We start from the raw sequence: 14733 nt of genomic DNA on the forward strand, positions 1-14733 counted from the left end.
TGACATTACTTACACAAATCAGCAGTTTTTCCCCACCATCTTCGCTTCGCAGGGCAGCAGAAAATCGCGATGCGAAAAGCAACTGGCAAAGATCCAGGAAATGATCTCCGTTCTCGCATGATGTCATAGCACGCAGGTGCAGACGAGCGAAATTTTGCAATAGCAAAATTTCGCAATAACACAATTTCGCAATGGCGAAATTTCGCAATGGAAAAAAAACATCACGAATATCACGAATATTGCAGTAATGCAGTAACATTTTTCTACACATGGTACTAAAACGTTTAGTATAGTCCCTAATAAAAATTGTACTAAAAATTCTCATGAACATCATGTCATGAACAATATAATCATAAAAGGAAAAACAACACAAACTGCAATTTTAATGACGCACTTAATATAACAGGAAAGCTCTGGTCTCAATGGATCTCACATAGCGCACTGATTTGTATGTAAGATTTTAGACTATACACAGCATTTAAGGACTTTAGTTGAAGAAATGCACTCACTGCCACTAACTGTAGGCTCAGACATATGCCACTGTAAAACCATAGAGTAGTATATATCACCCAAGGGTCCTATTGCAAAAACATACACCACATGGTGGCCATCAGTGTAGGATAGCCCAGTCTGCTGCACTTTCCTTAACAGTTACAACATTATGCCAATGCATACCAGTCTGAAGTGTAAAAGGACACTCTTTTGGCCTCCTCCAGGTGATGGAGCCATATAGATACATTTACTGTATATAGCAGGAGTTTTTTCCTGGGTATATGTTCAACATATGGCTTAGACATAGTGTGCACTGAGCTTTAGTAACATACTCTATGAAAGTTCAACCCAGTCTTCTACAGTGGATAGTGAAACTCTCATTGCAAACACATCTTCCCATTTATATCCTAAGCAATCACATAGATGGCAAGCATACTAATACACTTGGGTCAGCAGTAAAGGGGTACTCCGGTGGAAAACTTATTTTTATTAAATCAACTGGTGCTAGAAAGTTAAAGGGGTATTCCAGGCAAAATCTTTTTATATATATATATATATATATATATATATATATATATATATATATATATCAACTGGCTCCGGAAAGTTAAACAGATTTGTAAATTACTTCTATTAAAAAATTTTAATCCTTCCAATAGTTATTAGCTTCTGAAGTTTTCTGTCTAACTGCTCAATGATGATGTCACGTCCCGGGAGCTGTGCATGATGGGAGAATATCCCCATAGGAGCTGGACAGCTCCCGGGACGTGAGTCATCAGAGAGCAGTTAGACAGAAAACAACAACTCAACTTCAGAAGCTAATAACTATTGTAAGGATTAAGATTTTTTAATAGAAGTAATTTACAAATCTGTTTAACTTTCCGGAGCCAGTTGATATATAAAAAAAAGTTTTGGCCTGGAATACCCCTTTAAACAGATTTGCAAATTACTTCTATTAAAAAATCTTAATCCTTCCAGTAGTTATCAGCTGCTGAGTACTACAGAGGAAATTATTTTCTTTTTGGAACACAGTGCTCTCTGCTGACATCTCTGTCCATTTTGGGAACTCTCCAGAGCAGCATATGTTTTCTATGGGTATTATCTCCTACTCTGGACAGTTCTCTGTAAGCAGAGAGCACTGTTCTTGTGATGTCAGCAGAGAGCTCTGCGTTTCAAAAAGAAAAGAATTCCCTCTGTAGTATTCAGCAGCTGATAAGTACTGAAAGGATGAAGATTTTTTTAAGAGAAGTCATTTACTAATATGTTTAACTTTCTGGCACCAGTTGATAAAAAAAAAAAAAAAAGTTCTCCAACGGAGTGCCCCTTTAAGTTCAATTGAGTCTATTAACTGTAATTCAAGGAGACATGCGCATTGGTTAGGAAGGTGAGATGTACTTTCTATCTTAGGGAAGAGTGATTGTTGTTTTATTTTCTGAAGGTAATGTGCAATTTATTGTAATCATATAGTGATTGTGCTGGGATTTTATAAGCTCAGCTAATGAGAACAATTCATTTACTAAGAACAAAAGCTATAAAGAGAAGATTACCAATATCTTTCATAGACACATACAGTTTTATCACAAACAGATTATGCTTACATTGTTAAAACACTGCTAAGGTATGAGGTATGCATCATCATATTTTAATAAGGAAATATTAATACTATTACTCTAGTGTGCCACAAGAATTCCTGAGGCACTTTAGACATAATCTTTAGCATACTTTGAATGTATTCTCGCATAAACCTTAACAATAAAAAACAAATACACTAAGGCTCATTGTACATTGCGTTATGCAGGATTCATAGGACTCATACGATGAATAAATATGAAAGAAGCCATTAAGTGGTATCCATCATATAAAAAACATATACTGCTTTATATACATTTTTCTTACTGGATCTTGCTTACTGTAAAAACATGGAGGTCTAGGCTATTTTATCCAGAAAACCTTGAAAGATACGATATCAACTGAATAATATTGGTCTATGAATCCATTCAATAGAGGTGATGCCACCTATACTGGTGCGCTTACTAATGAAAATGTTGGTGTTATGGATCTGCTAATTCACATTTGGATATGCTATGTTATTTTAAAACATTTGTTGATGTCTCTAGGGACCTTTTGCATATGACACCCTGGACAAATACTATGAAAGCGTATGTGCTTGTAAGAAAGATATGTAACTATGGGCACATGAAATGTATCATTATTATTATTTTTAGTGATGAACGATCCAAATCTGTGTAACTCAAGTTCGGGAAGAACTTTGTTAAAATAACAAAGCGGGCGGTGCGGTTCAACAGAACATGCTAAAATAACATGGCAAAAAAGAAGAAGGAAGTTGTCACAAGACTTCAGGGAATCCCATAATGACTTTCTGTTCTCCCAGATAATCAGAAGGCAGTATAGGGGTGATGTCAGAGCCACCATTAAAGGGGTACTCCACCCCTAGACATCTTATCCCCTATCCAAAGGATAGGGGACAAGATGTCTGATCACGGGGGTCCCGCCGCTGGGTACCCCCGCAATATAGCACACAGCACCAACCTGTTACTGCTCCGGAAGCACTGGAGGGTCTGGCTCCCGATCATGGGAATGGAAGATCGCGACGTCACACCCCGCCCCCTCAATGCATGTCTATGGGAGGGGGCGTGATGCCCCCTCCCATAGACTTGCATTGAGGGGGTGGGGCATGATATCACATGGGGGCGGAGTCCTGACGTCACGATCTTCTGTTACTGTGGTCGGGAGCCAGACCATCCAGCGCTTCCAGAGCAGCGGCAGGACCCCCGCAATCAGACATCTTATCCCCTATCCTTTGGATAGGGGATAAGATGTCTAGGGGTGGAGTACCCCTTTAAAGCTTTAGCAGTCATTTTAGAGATAGCAGGTGTTAGTTGAAGATCTCTGTGAGGGACACTAAGCAGTGAACGACACAGATAGGAATAGGACCACCTATATATAATAGTTGTAGTAAAGCAGCAATGCAGAGAGTATTCTGCATCTGTTCTGTTAGTTCAAATCTGTTCTAATTTAAAGCTGTATATAATCACTTGTATGGTATACAGATCCTGTGTGCAGGTTGTATCTACTGTATGGGGTCACTGCAGTGGGGGAAAACTGCTCAGTGTAGTGGTCATATAGTAACACTATGGAGCGTTAGTTTGTCGCTGTGTGATGTATAGTGTGTTCTGGGTGTGCCGGTATTATTTATATTCTGGTATTATTAGTATTTTTGGCCTTATACACAGGCCAAAAATACTAATAATACCAGAATATAAATAATACCGACACACCCAGAACACACTATACATCACACAGCGACAAACTAACGCTCCATAGTGTTACTAAATAACCACTAAATACTAAATAATCCAGTCTTTGTGTGGTGGTGTAATTTGTTCCATGTAGAACAACATTTTAGGGCTCTAAGACTTTTGGAAAAGTTTTTGGGCTATTGGTCAATTATAGGTTTGGACAGAACTAGTTTTCATTAGAAACAGCAGAACCGAACGAACCTTAAAAAAAAAAATGTCACATCTCTATTTATTACATACATGATCATGTTACAATGGACATTAACAATAAGAGGTGGCCTAAATACATGATGTGTTACCCCAAAGCAAATGTAGGCCCTATTCAGCCTTTTGACTATAGTACCTTCCTGATATATGTTGGGATGCCAGCAAAAAGGTATTCCTCCATAAATAATTAATAGACAAAGTTGACTACTTTAATAGATGAAATGTAGTCTACCAGTGACTGCTTTGGTCTGTTACCTGAACTTTTGCTGATTACATTTCTTAGCAACATGTCAGAAGTTTTTATTGGTGGCTATCCTAGTGCTGAGATCCCCAGTGATTCCCAAAATAAACAATCATCGTCTCCTTGGTCACTGTGTGCATTTGTTTATCTTCGGCACCTGTCAACTCTAAGTTGGTTTAAGGACTCACAAGGGAAGTCAACTGACTTTCTAATAACTTGTTCTGTGAATATGTGCACTGCTATAGGGCAGTGCTGAGAGAACAGGCACAGTGCCCAGGTAAGGATTTCTGCTCTGTCATCGTAAAGACCATGGCGATCTCAGCACTTGGAGACCAGTCCCCTTTAACCCCTTAAGGACCCAGGAAGTACTAGAACATCCTGGCACCCTGGGCTTTAAGGACCCAGGACGTACTAGTACATCCTGGTGTTTCTCCGGTCTCTGCTGCGCCCCGGGCAGAGATCGGAAGCGGATGCCTGTTGAAATGCTTCAGCAGGCATCCAGGGCAAACGCCGAGGGGGGCCATGTCTGCCGCAAATCGCGAAGGAAATCGCCCCTGTGATCTGCGACGATACCAGGCTGATCTGGTCTCTGGGACCCGATCGCCCGGTAATTTTGCATGATCCCGGTTGTCACAGACAGCCAGGACCATGCTAAAGTATAGGAGCGAGGTGGCAAGCCTGCCACCTCCTCCTATCCCCTGCGATTCTTCGGTTAGCTAGCTGACCAATCGCAGGGGGGGGGTTACTTCCTCCCGCCCTGCCCGGCCCCTGGAAGTCCAGAGAGGACAGGAGGAAGACCGGAGGACGTGGCGGGGGGCGGGGGAGTGCTGGGGCCCTCGTCCCTGAAGACCCGGAACCCGGCGGCGGAGGCCACAGGTGAGTTGATCTTCGGCGGCGTTGCGGTACCTTTGCAGCAGTCCAGACCGCCGTAAAGCGATCTGGACTGTTCCATCTGGTCCCCTTACACTTCAACTCCCAGCATGCCCAGATAGCCCTTGGCGTCTGGGCATGCTGAAAGTTGCAGTTTTGCAACATCTGGAGGTCCGCAGTTTTGGGACCACTGTGCCCTTCCAGATGTTGCAAAACTACACATCCTCAGCATGCCCTTACTGTCCAGACATGCTGGGAGTTGTAGTTCTGTAACATCTGGCCCTTCAGATGTTGCAGAACTACAACTCCCAGCATGCCTGGACAGTTTTGGCATACTGGGAGTTGTAGTTTTGCAACATCTGGAAGGGCACAGATTGGGAACCACTATATTAGTGGTCTGCAAACTGTAGTCCTCCAGATGTTGCAAAACTAAAACTCCAAGCATGCTGGGAGTTGTAGTTCATCAACATCTGTCTCTAAAGATGTTGCCGAACTACTACTTCCAGCATTCCTGAGAATGTTTTGGAGTTGTGGTTTTGCAACAACTGGAGGCACACTGGTTGGGAAACATTGTCTGTTTCCTAACACAGTGTTTCCCAACCCGTGTGCCTCCAGCTGTTGCAAAACTATAACTCATGCACTGATAGACTGTGCATGCTGGAAGTTGTAGTTTTGCAACAGCTGGAGGTTCCCCCCCCCCCCCCTGCGATGCAGCAAATTTTGCGCGGCAGCTCAAACTCGCAGCAGGAAACTCGCTGTAATCCCCTGCCCGTGTGACTGTACCCTAAAAACACTACACTAACACAAAATAAAATAAAAAGTAAAAAACACGACATATACACATACCCCTACACAGCCCCCCTCCCCAATAAAAATGAAAAACGTCTGGTACGCCACTGTTTCCAAAATGGAGCCTCCAGCTGTTGAAAAACAACAACTCCCAGTATTGCCGGACAGCCGTTGACTGTCCAAGAATGCTGGGAGTTTTGCAACAGCTGGAGGCACCCTGTTTGGGAATCACTGTTGTATAATACCCCTATGTCCACCCCTATGCAAATCCCTAATTCAGGCCTCAAATGCACATGGCGCTCTCTCACTTCAAATCCCTGTCGTATTTCAAGGCAACAGTTTAGGGCCACATATGGGGAGAAATTGCCTAACAAAGTTTTTTTTTTTTTTTTCTCCTTTCACCCCTTTTGAAAAGGTGAAGTTGGGGTCTACACCAGCATGTTAGTGTAAAAAAATAAATTTTTTACACTAACATGCTGGTGTTGCCCTATACTTTTCATTTTGACAAGAGGTAAAAGGGAAAAAAGCCCCCCAAAATTTGTAATACAATTTCTCCCGACTACGAAGATACCCCATATGTGGGCGCAAAGTGCTCTGGGGGCGCACAACAAGGCCCAGAAGGGAGAGTGCACCATGTACATTTGAGGTGATTTGCACAGGAGTGGCTGATTGTTACAGCGGTTTTGACAAACGCAAAAAAAAAAAAAACACATGTGACCCCATTTAGGAAACTACACCCCTCACAGAATGTAATGACGGGTGCAGTGAGAATTTACACCCCACTGGTGTCTGACAGATCTTTGGAACAGTGGGCTGTGCAAATTAAAAGAATTGTACAACCCACTGTTCCAAAGATCTGACAGACACCAGTGGGGGGTAAATGCTCACTGTACCCCTTGTTACGTTCCTCAAGGGGTCTAGTTTCCAAAATGGTATGCCATGTGGAGGGTTTTTGCTGTCCTGGCACCATAGGGGCTTCCTAAATGCGACATGCCCCCGAACAAAATTTGCTCTCCAAAAGCCAAATATGACTCCTTCTCTTCTGAGCATTGTAGTTCGCCAGCAGTGCACTTTAGGTCCACTTATGGGGTACCTGCATACTCAGAAGAGATGGGGTTACAAATTTTGGGGGGTGTTTTCTGCTATTAACCCTTGCAAAAATGTGAAATTTGGGGGGGAAACACATTTTAGTGAAATTTTTTTTTTACGTATGCAAAAGTCGTGAAACCCCTGTGGGGTATTAAGGCTCACTTTATTCCTTGTTACGTTCATCAAGGGGTCTAGTTTCCAAAATAGTATGCCATGTGGGGTTTTTTGCTTTCCTGGCACCATAGGGGCTTCCTAAATGCGACACGCCCCCGAGCAAAATTTGCTCTCTATTAACCCTTGCAAAAATGTGAAATTTGGGGGGAAACACACATTTTAGTGACATTTTTTTTATGTTTTTTACATATACAAAAGTCGTGAAGCACCTGTGGGGTATTAAGGCTCACTTTATTCCTTGTTACGTTCCTCAAGGGGTCTAGTTTCCAAAATGGTATGACATGTGTTTTTTTTTTTTTTTTTTTTTTTTTTTTGCTGTTCTGGCACCATAGGGGCTTCCTAAATGCAACATGCCCCCAAAAACCATTTCAGAAAACGTACACTCCAAAATCCCCTTGTCGCTCCTTCACTTCTGAGCCCTCTACTGCGCCCGCCGAATACTTTACATAGACATATGAGGTATGTGATTACTCGAGAGAAATTGGGCTACAAATATAAGTATAAATGTTCTCCTTAATTGGGTCTACAAGAACATGCAAGTGTAAAAAATGAAGATTGTGAATTTTCTCCTTCACTTTGCTGCTATTCCTGTGAAACACCTAAAGGGTTAAAACGCTGACTGAATGTCATTTTGAATACTTTGGGGGGTGCAGTTTTTATAATAGGGTCATTTGTGGGGTATTTCTAATATGAAGACCCTTCAAATCCACTTCAAACCTGAACTTGTCCCTGAAATATTGTGAGTTTGGAAATTTTGTGAAAAATTGGAAAATTCCTGCTGAACTTTGAAGCCCTCTGGTGACTTCCAAAAGTAAAAACTTGTCAATTTTATGATGCCAACATAAGGTAGACATAAAATATTTGGAATATCCATTTTCCTTACAAGCAGAGAGCTTCAAAGTTAGAAAATTGCAAAATTTTCTAATTTTTCATCAAATTTGGGGATTTTTCCCCAAGAAAGGATGCAAGTTACCACAAAATTTTACCACTATGTTAAAGTAGAATATGTCACGAAAAAACTATCAGAATCAGAATGATCAGAATCAGAATGATAACTAAAAGCCTCCCAGAGTTATTAATGTTTAAAGTTACAGTGGTCAGATGTGCAAAAAATGGCCGGGTCCTAAGGTGTAAAATGGCTGGGTCCTTAAGGGGTTAAAGGAAATCTGTCAACAGTGTCACCTGCACTGACCTGTCCGTACTTACCTTGTCCCATTTCCGTGCAGGGGATCTCTGGTAAATCTTCTCGGTTACCTTCAGCTCCGGGCCTGGCTGGGGGCACGGGAGCTTAGTGACATCACCGCTGCTGTTCTCTAGCAGCAGGACCCAGTAGAGAGCAGAAGCGGTGATGTCATTAAGCTCTGCCCAGGCCCCAAGTACCGTTGTCGTCATCAGTGTCACCTGCACTACCTGTCGGTACTGACAGGTTAGTGCAGGTGACATTGGTGTCAAATTTCCTTTAATCCTGCTCAGTTATATTGTAGAGATAGGACTCACCTGTGTTTTATTCCATTCTTATGTTAAGACAGGGTCTGTTGCACTAGTATAAGAAAGGTACATTTTATCAACAGGTCTATCCCAGAGCAGCATGAAATAGTATTGAGCCATATACATGTTACCTGTGAATATGCTGTGGTTTCGTAAGTTCACAGGTTAATATAGCAGCATGCTGCAAGAATTGTGAAGCAAAAGTCCAGTGTATTCATGAGTTGCAGGCACCCTTGCCCTCCTGCTTTTGATTGTCGGTTGTCTCTCCTACAAAAATGAGGGTGTGTTTCAAAACTTCATGGCTGTAAAATCTGGTGACAGGTTTCCTTTAAAGCTAGCCTGGTTTTTACAGTATAAAAAACAACATGGCTGCATATGGTTTTTGACCCATAATTTGAGCATACCTGTCATTTAGTGATGAGCGACATTAGCCATATTTGAATTCGCAATATTTTAAGAATATATAGACCAATATTTGTCCTATATTCGCAAATTTCGCGTATTGGTATGTTCGCATATTAAAATATTCACATATTGGAATATTCGCACACTAGAAAATTTGCATACTAGAATTTTCGCATATTAGAATATTCGCATATTCGAGGAAGAAAACAGTGAGGGGGCAACTTTACTATAGGTTGCTAGGGATGTTGTTGACAGAAGTGATTGAATATTTGCATATTAGAATATTCGCATATGCAAATTTTTGCGTGCCAGTCTGACACAGTAACTAGTATTGGAGCCTTGTTTAGACCACAAGCTGGAAGCTGGGAGGGATGATCACTGTGATGTGCACTGTGAAGAAAAAAAATTGCGTATATATAGCACTATATTCGCAATATTCACGAATTCACGAATATGCGATATTCACGATAAATATTTGCATTGTGAATTTTCGGGCCCAGCACTACTCTCATTAGCTAACTGACCCCCTCCAGCAGCTTCCAGAGGAACAGGAGGTGACCACAGTGCCCAGAGTGGAGTGACCAGCTGGTGAAGTTTTGCTGGGGTCTAGAAGCAGATGGGAACGCCCAGTGCACCAAAGCCTAATTTGTATATCTTTTTAAACTCTGCTATCTTGGTGATGGAGAGGTCAGTTAACTATCGAGAGGTATGTATAGATTTAGGGTCAAAAGCCCTATTCAACCATACCCTTACAATTTACCCTAAAAACCTGATGACAGGTCCGCTTTAAAGGGGTACTCCGCCCCTGGCATCTTATCCCCTATCCAAAGGATCGCCGCGGTCCCGCTGCTGGGGACGCTGGGGATCGCTGCTGCGGCACCCCGGCATCATTACTGCACAGAGCGAGTTCGCTCTGTGCGTAATGACGGGCGATACAGGGGCCGGAGCGGCGTGGCTCCGCCCCTCATGACATCACGGCCCGTCCCCTTAATGCAAGTCTCCCATAGACTTGTATTGACGGGGGCGGACCGTGATGTCACGAGGGGCGGAGCCGTGACGTAACGATGCTCCGGCCCCTGTATTGCCCGTCATTACTGGCAGAGCGATCTCGCGCTGCGCAGTAATGATAGCGGGGTGCTGCAGCAGCGATCCCCGGGGTCCCCAGCAGCAGGACCCTGGCGATCTGACATCGATGTCTAGGGGCGGAGTACCCCTTTAAAGCTGGAGTGTTCATATTAAGGCTAAGCTGCATAGTTTCTCTATACACTGTTAGGCTTTAGTTACATCCTTGCTTTCAATCTCAAAGTAAATGTTTATAAAACTAAACTACTTTTGTGTTATTGTAGCCTGCTGTTTGCTAGCATACCTTTTAGAGAAACATTTCTATGCAATTTGATGGTAGCTTCTATTAAAATTGGTATTTTATTGAAAATATCTTGAGACAGAATTGAAACTGTGTTTTGAAACAGAACTGTGTTTTTGTACAGAAGCAATCTATACAGGTGAACGCTGCTCTTCCTTTTATTACATATAGCATATATTGGATAGAGTAACAAAAAATGTTTCCGCCATTTGGTGAATATTATTCCGAGTGTTTCTTTGAATACACAGTAACTGCTCTAAACCTTTCCTTGTGGATGTTATAAACACAGTAAGTGAATAGAGCTATTATTTGCCATGTTTTCAGAAATGTGATGCTGTAAAAGAAGTGACGCCGTTTAGAAAATGACTTTTGTAGCAAATGAAAGGAAGTGAGTCAGTTACTCGATCAGAGGTAATAAGTTAACAAGAAAGAATTACACTCCTTTTGTTTGTTATTTTGAGTAAATTAAGTCATTTACACAACTAATACAAAATGTCTAATATGTGTCTGTCAATAACACTCCTATCCCTAGTAAAGTAAAAGAAGATTGTATTTTTTTTTTTTTGGCTTCATGTATCACCATGTTATTTTAAATCACCTCAGGCGAAATACATAAAAAATTTAAATCTGAACTGCAGAAAATCTTTTGGGGCTCTTGTATGAAAAGTATCCATAGTGAAAAGGGTCATAATTCATTTAACAATATCTGTCAGACAGATCTCAGTTTAATGTAGATATCTAGTAAATGTTCTAATAGCATTAGTTCAGCACAGGTCCTCCCTCACCAGTGGATAAAGACTACTGTGCAGCACCTAAATAACCCCTTTATTACCACTAAACAGATTCCACAGAGCAGCACAAACTGGTTGCTTAGATAGAACTATGAATTTAGGCTGAACTGATGGACTCTGGTCTTTTTTTTACCTACTAGTTGAGTAATTGGTTTATTAACTACTAGCTGAGTAATTGGTGTTGCCTGGTTTTTCCTACCAAATCCTTAAAGGGTAGGAAAAGCAACATAGGAGGCAGGACTTGTCCTCATATCCCGACCTCATATCCTGACCTCATCTCCTGTCCTCATATCCCGTCCTCATATCTCATCCTCATATCCCGACCTCATATCCTCACCTTGTATCCCAACCTCGTATCCTGACCTTGTATCCTGACCTCGTATCCTGACCTCGTATCCTGAAAATAGAAGGAAGCGTGGATTTGTGGAAGTGGGCATGACTTGCAAGCAGGACCAATGCAGTACCAGCTCCATCAGCAGTAGCCTGAGTCTACAGTCACTGATGAGTAGGCTTCTTCACCCGCATAATGAAGCAACTCATCAGCAGCAGGTAGACCTGGAGCAGGACCTGAACCAGCAGGTGATGGCATACCTTGACATGTCCATGCCAACATATCTAGAAGATCCGACTTCTGGGGAGCCAAACTTGATTTGTGGCCGCAACTAGCAGAGTTTGCCCTGGAAAAGCTGCTCTACTCGGCCAGTAGTGTGCCATCAGAGTGGGTGTTTAGTGTGGTGGGGGCCATAATTACCCCAAGGAGTAGTCGTCTGTCCACGAAAAATGTGGAGAGACTGACCTTTGTGAAGATGAATCAGGCATGGATCAGGCAGGATTTCCACCCACCAATGCCTGATGCATCAGAGTAGATTGACCATGGTGCAACACCAAAACTTCACAAATATGGATAGTGCCAAACAGATTTAAGGTGCTGCTCCCCAGTTACTGACATTCCTCGGCATCAGACCATAAGTAAGTATTGAAGATATGCATTAGCTAAAACTTAACTTTTCGTAGGATAAAATATATGTACTCCAAATTTTTTGAAATTAAACAAAAGGAAAGGTGTGCAAAAAACACAATTTGCCACCTACACCACTAAGTGTTGATGTGAGGCAAAGACCTCTAAAAGGTGGAAGGGAACAAGGTATGGTCCATTGTAACCTGTGGGGGTAAAAACTTTCCCTGTAAGGCTCTACTCTCGCATTATTTATTCCCTTCTTTGCAAGTGTTACTCGCCCTAAAAAGGGCGGCCCCACACAGGAACCTCTCCCTATTTCCCCCTACAAACACTGCCATTTCCCGTTTTTTTTGTCGGGCCGACCGTTTTAGGGTGAGTAACACTCACCAAGAAGGGAATTAATAGGGTGAGAGTAGGGCCTTACAGGGGAAGTTTTTACCCCACCTGCTACAATGGACAATATGTTTTTCCCTTCCACCTTTTTGAGGAAAGTGTTACTCGTCTTATAAAGGGCGTCCCCATAGAGGAACCAATCTCTATTTCTACCTAAAAACCTTGGGAAATGGCAGTGTTTGTAGGTGGAAATAGGGAGCGGTTCCTGTGTGGGGCCACCCTTTTTAGGGCGAGTAACACTTGCCAAGAAGGGAATTAATAATGCGAGAGTAGGGCCTTACAGGGGAAGCGTTTACCCCCACCAGTTACAATGGACCATACCTTTTCCCCTTCACCTTTTAGAGGTCTTTGCATCACATTAATACTTGGTGGCGTAGGTGGCACATGGTGTTTTTTGCACAACTTTCCTTTTGTTTGATTAAAAAAAAATTGGGGTCCATATATTTTATCCTAAGCATATTATTAAAAGTTACGTTTAACATAATGCATGTCCTCAATACTTACTTGTGCACACTAACACTTTTACAGAGACCGTTTTCTTCTGCCTAACTGCCTCAGCTACTATTCTGATCCTACCACCCGCCTAGGCCAAGTTATCCTTTTTTCACCCACCTTCGTCACCGGGTACTGGTATTGCCACCCACCGCACACCTCTGTCACCGGGACACTTTTAGGACTCCTGATACTGCTGCTGCCACTTCCAGGCTGTCTCATTCTGCCACCATATGTTCTCCTCATGCTCATGCAAGCTCCAAGCTGTCTTATACTGCCACCATATGTTCTCCTCATGCTGCCTCCACCTTCACGCTGTGTCATTCAGCTACTATTTGGTCTCCTCATGCTGCCGCAAACTCCAGGCTGTGTCATTCAACCACTATATGATCTTTTCATGCTTCCGCCACCTCCAGGCGGTGTCATTAAGCCCCTATATGTTCTCCTCATACTGTTTCCACCTTCGCGCTGTGTCATTAAGCCACTATATGGTCTCCTCATGCTGTCGCCAGCTCCAGGCTGTGTCATTCAGCCACTATATGGTCTGTCCATGCTGCCGCCACCTCCACGCTGTGTTATTCAGCCACTATATGTTCTCCTGATGCTGCCGCCAACTCCAGGCTGTGTCATTCAGCCACTATACAGTCTCCTCGTGCTGCCGCCACCTCCACTCTGTGTCATTCAGCCACTATATGTTCTCCTCATGCTGCCGCCACCTCCACGCTGTGTCATTCAGCCACTATATGTTCTCCTCATGCTTCCGCAAACTCTAGGCTGTGTCATTCAGCCACTGAATGTTCTCCTCATGCTGCCGCCAGCTCCACGCTGTGTCATTCAGCCACTATATGTTCTCCTCATGCTGTCACCAACTCCAGGCTGTGTCATTCAGCCACTATATGTTCTCCTCATGCTGCCGCCACCTCCACTCTGTGTCAATCAGCCACTATATGTTCTCCTCATTCTGCCACCACCTCCACGCTGTGTCATTCAGCCACTATATATATTCTCCTCATGCTGCCGCCACCTCCACTCTGTGTCAATCAGCCACTATATGTTCTCCTCATTCTGCCACCACCTCCACGCTGTGTCATTCAGCCACTATATATATTCTTCTCATGCTTCCGCCACCTCCAGGCTGTGTCATTCAGCCATTATATGGTATCCTCATGCTGCCGCCACCTCCACACTGTGTCATTCAGCCTCTATATGGTCTCCTCATGCTGCCACCACATCCAAGCTTTTTCATTCAGCCATTATATGTTCTCCTCATACTGATGCCACCTCCAGGCTCTGTCATTCAGCCACTATATGGTCTCCTCATGCTTCCGCCTCCTCCAGGCTGTGTCATTCAGCCACTATATGTTCTCCTCATGCTGCCGCCACTTCCACGCTGTCATTCAGCCACTATATGGTCTCCTCATGCTGTCGCCACCTCCAAGCTTTTTCATTCAGCCACTATATGGTCTCTTCATGCTGATGCCACCTCCATGCTCTGTCATTGTGTCGCTCTGTGACAGTGATTCTAATAGCAACGCCTCTGATCTGTATGCCATACTGAATAACAGTATTATTTCCCTAACACAGCACACATCCCATGCATGTTACAGCAAGGTAAAGTGTTCTACACCCCTATTGAGGCTCTCTGTAGGCCAGAAATAACC

Source organism: Hyla sarda, chromosome 2 (assembly GCF_029499605.1).
Source record: "Hyla sarda isolate aHylSar1 chromosome 2, aHylSar1.hap1, whole genome shotgun sequence".
NCBI classification, from domain to species: Eukaryota; Metazoa; Chordata; class Amphibia; order Anura; family Hylidae; genus Hyla; species Hyla sarda.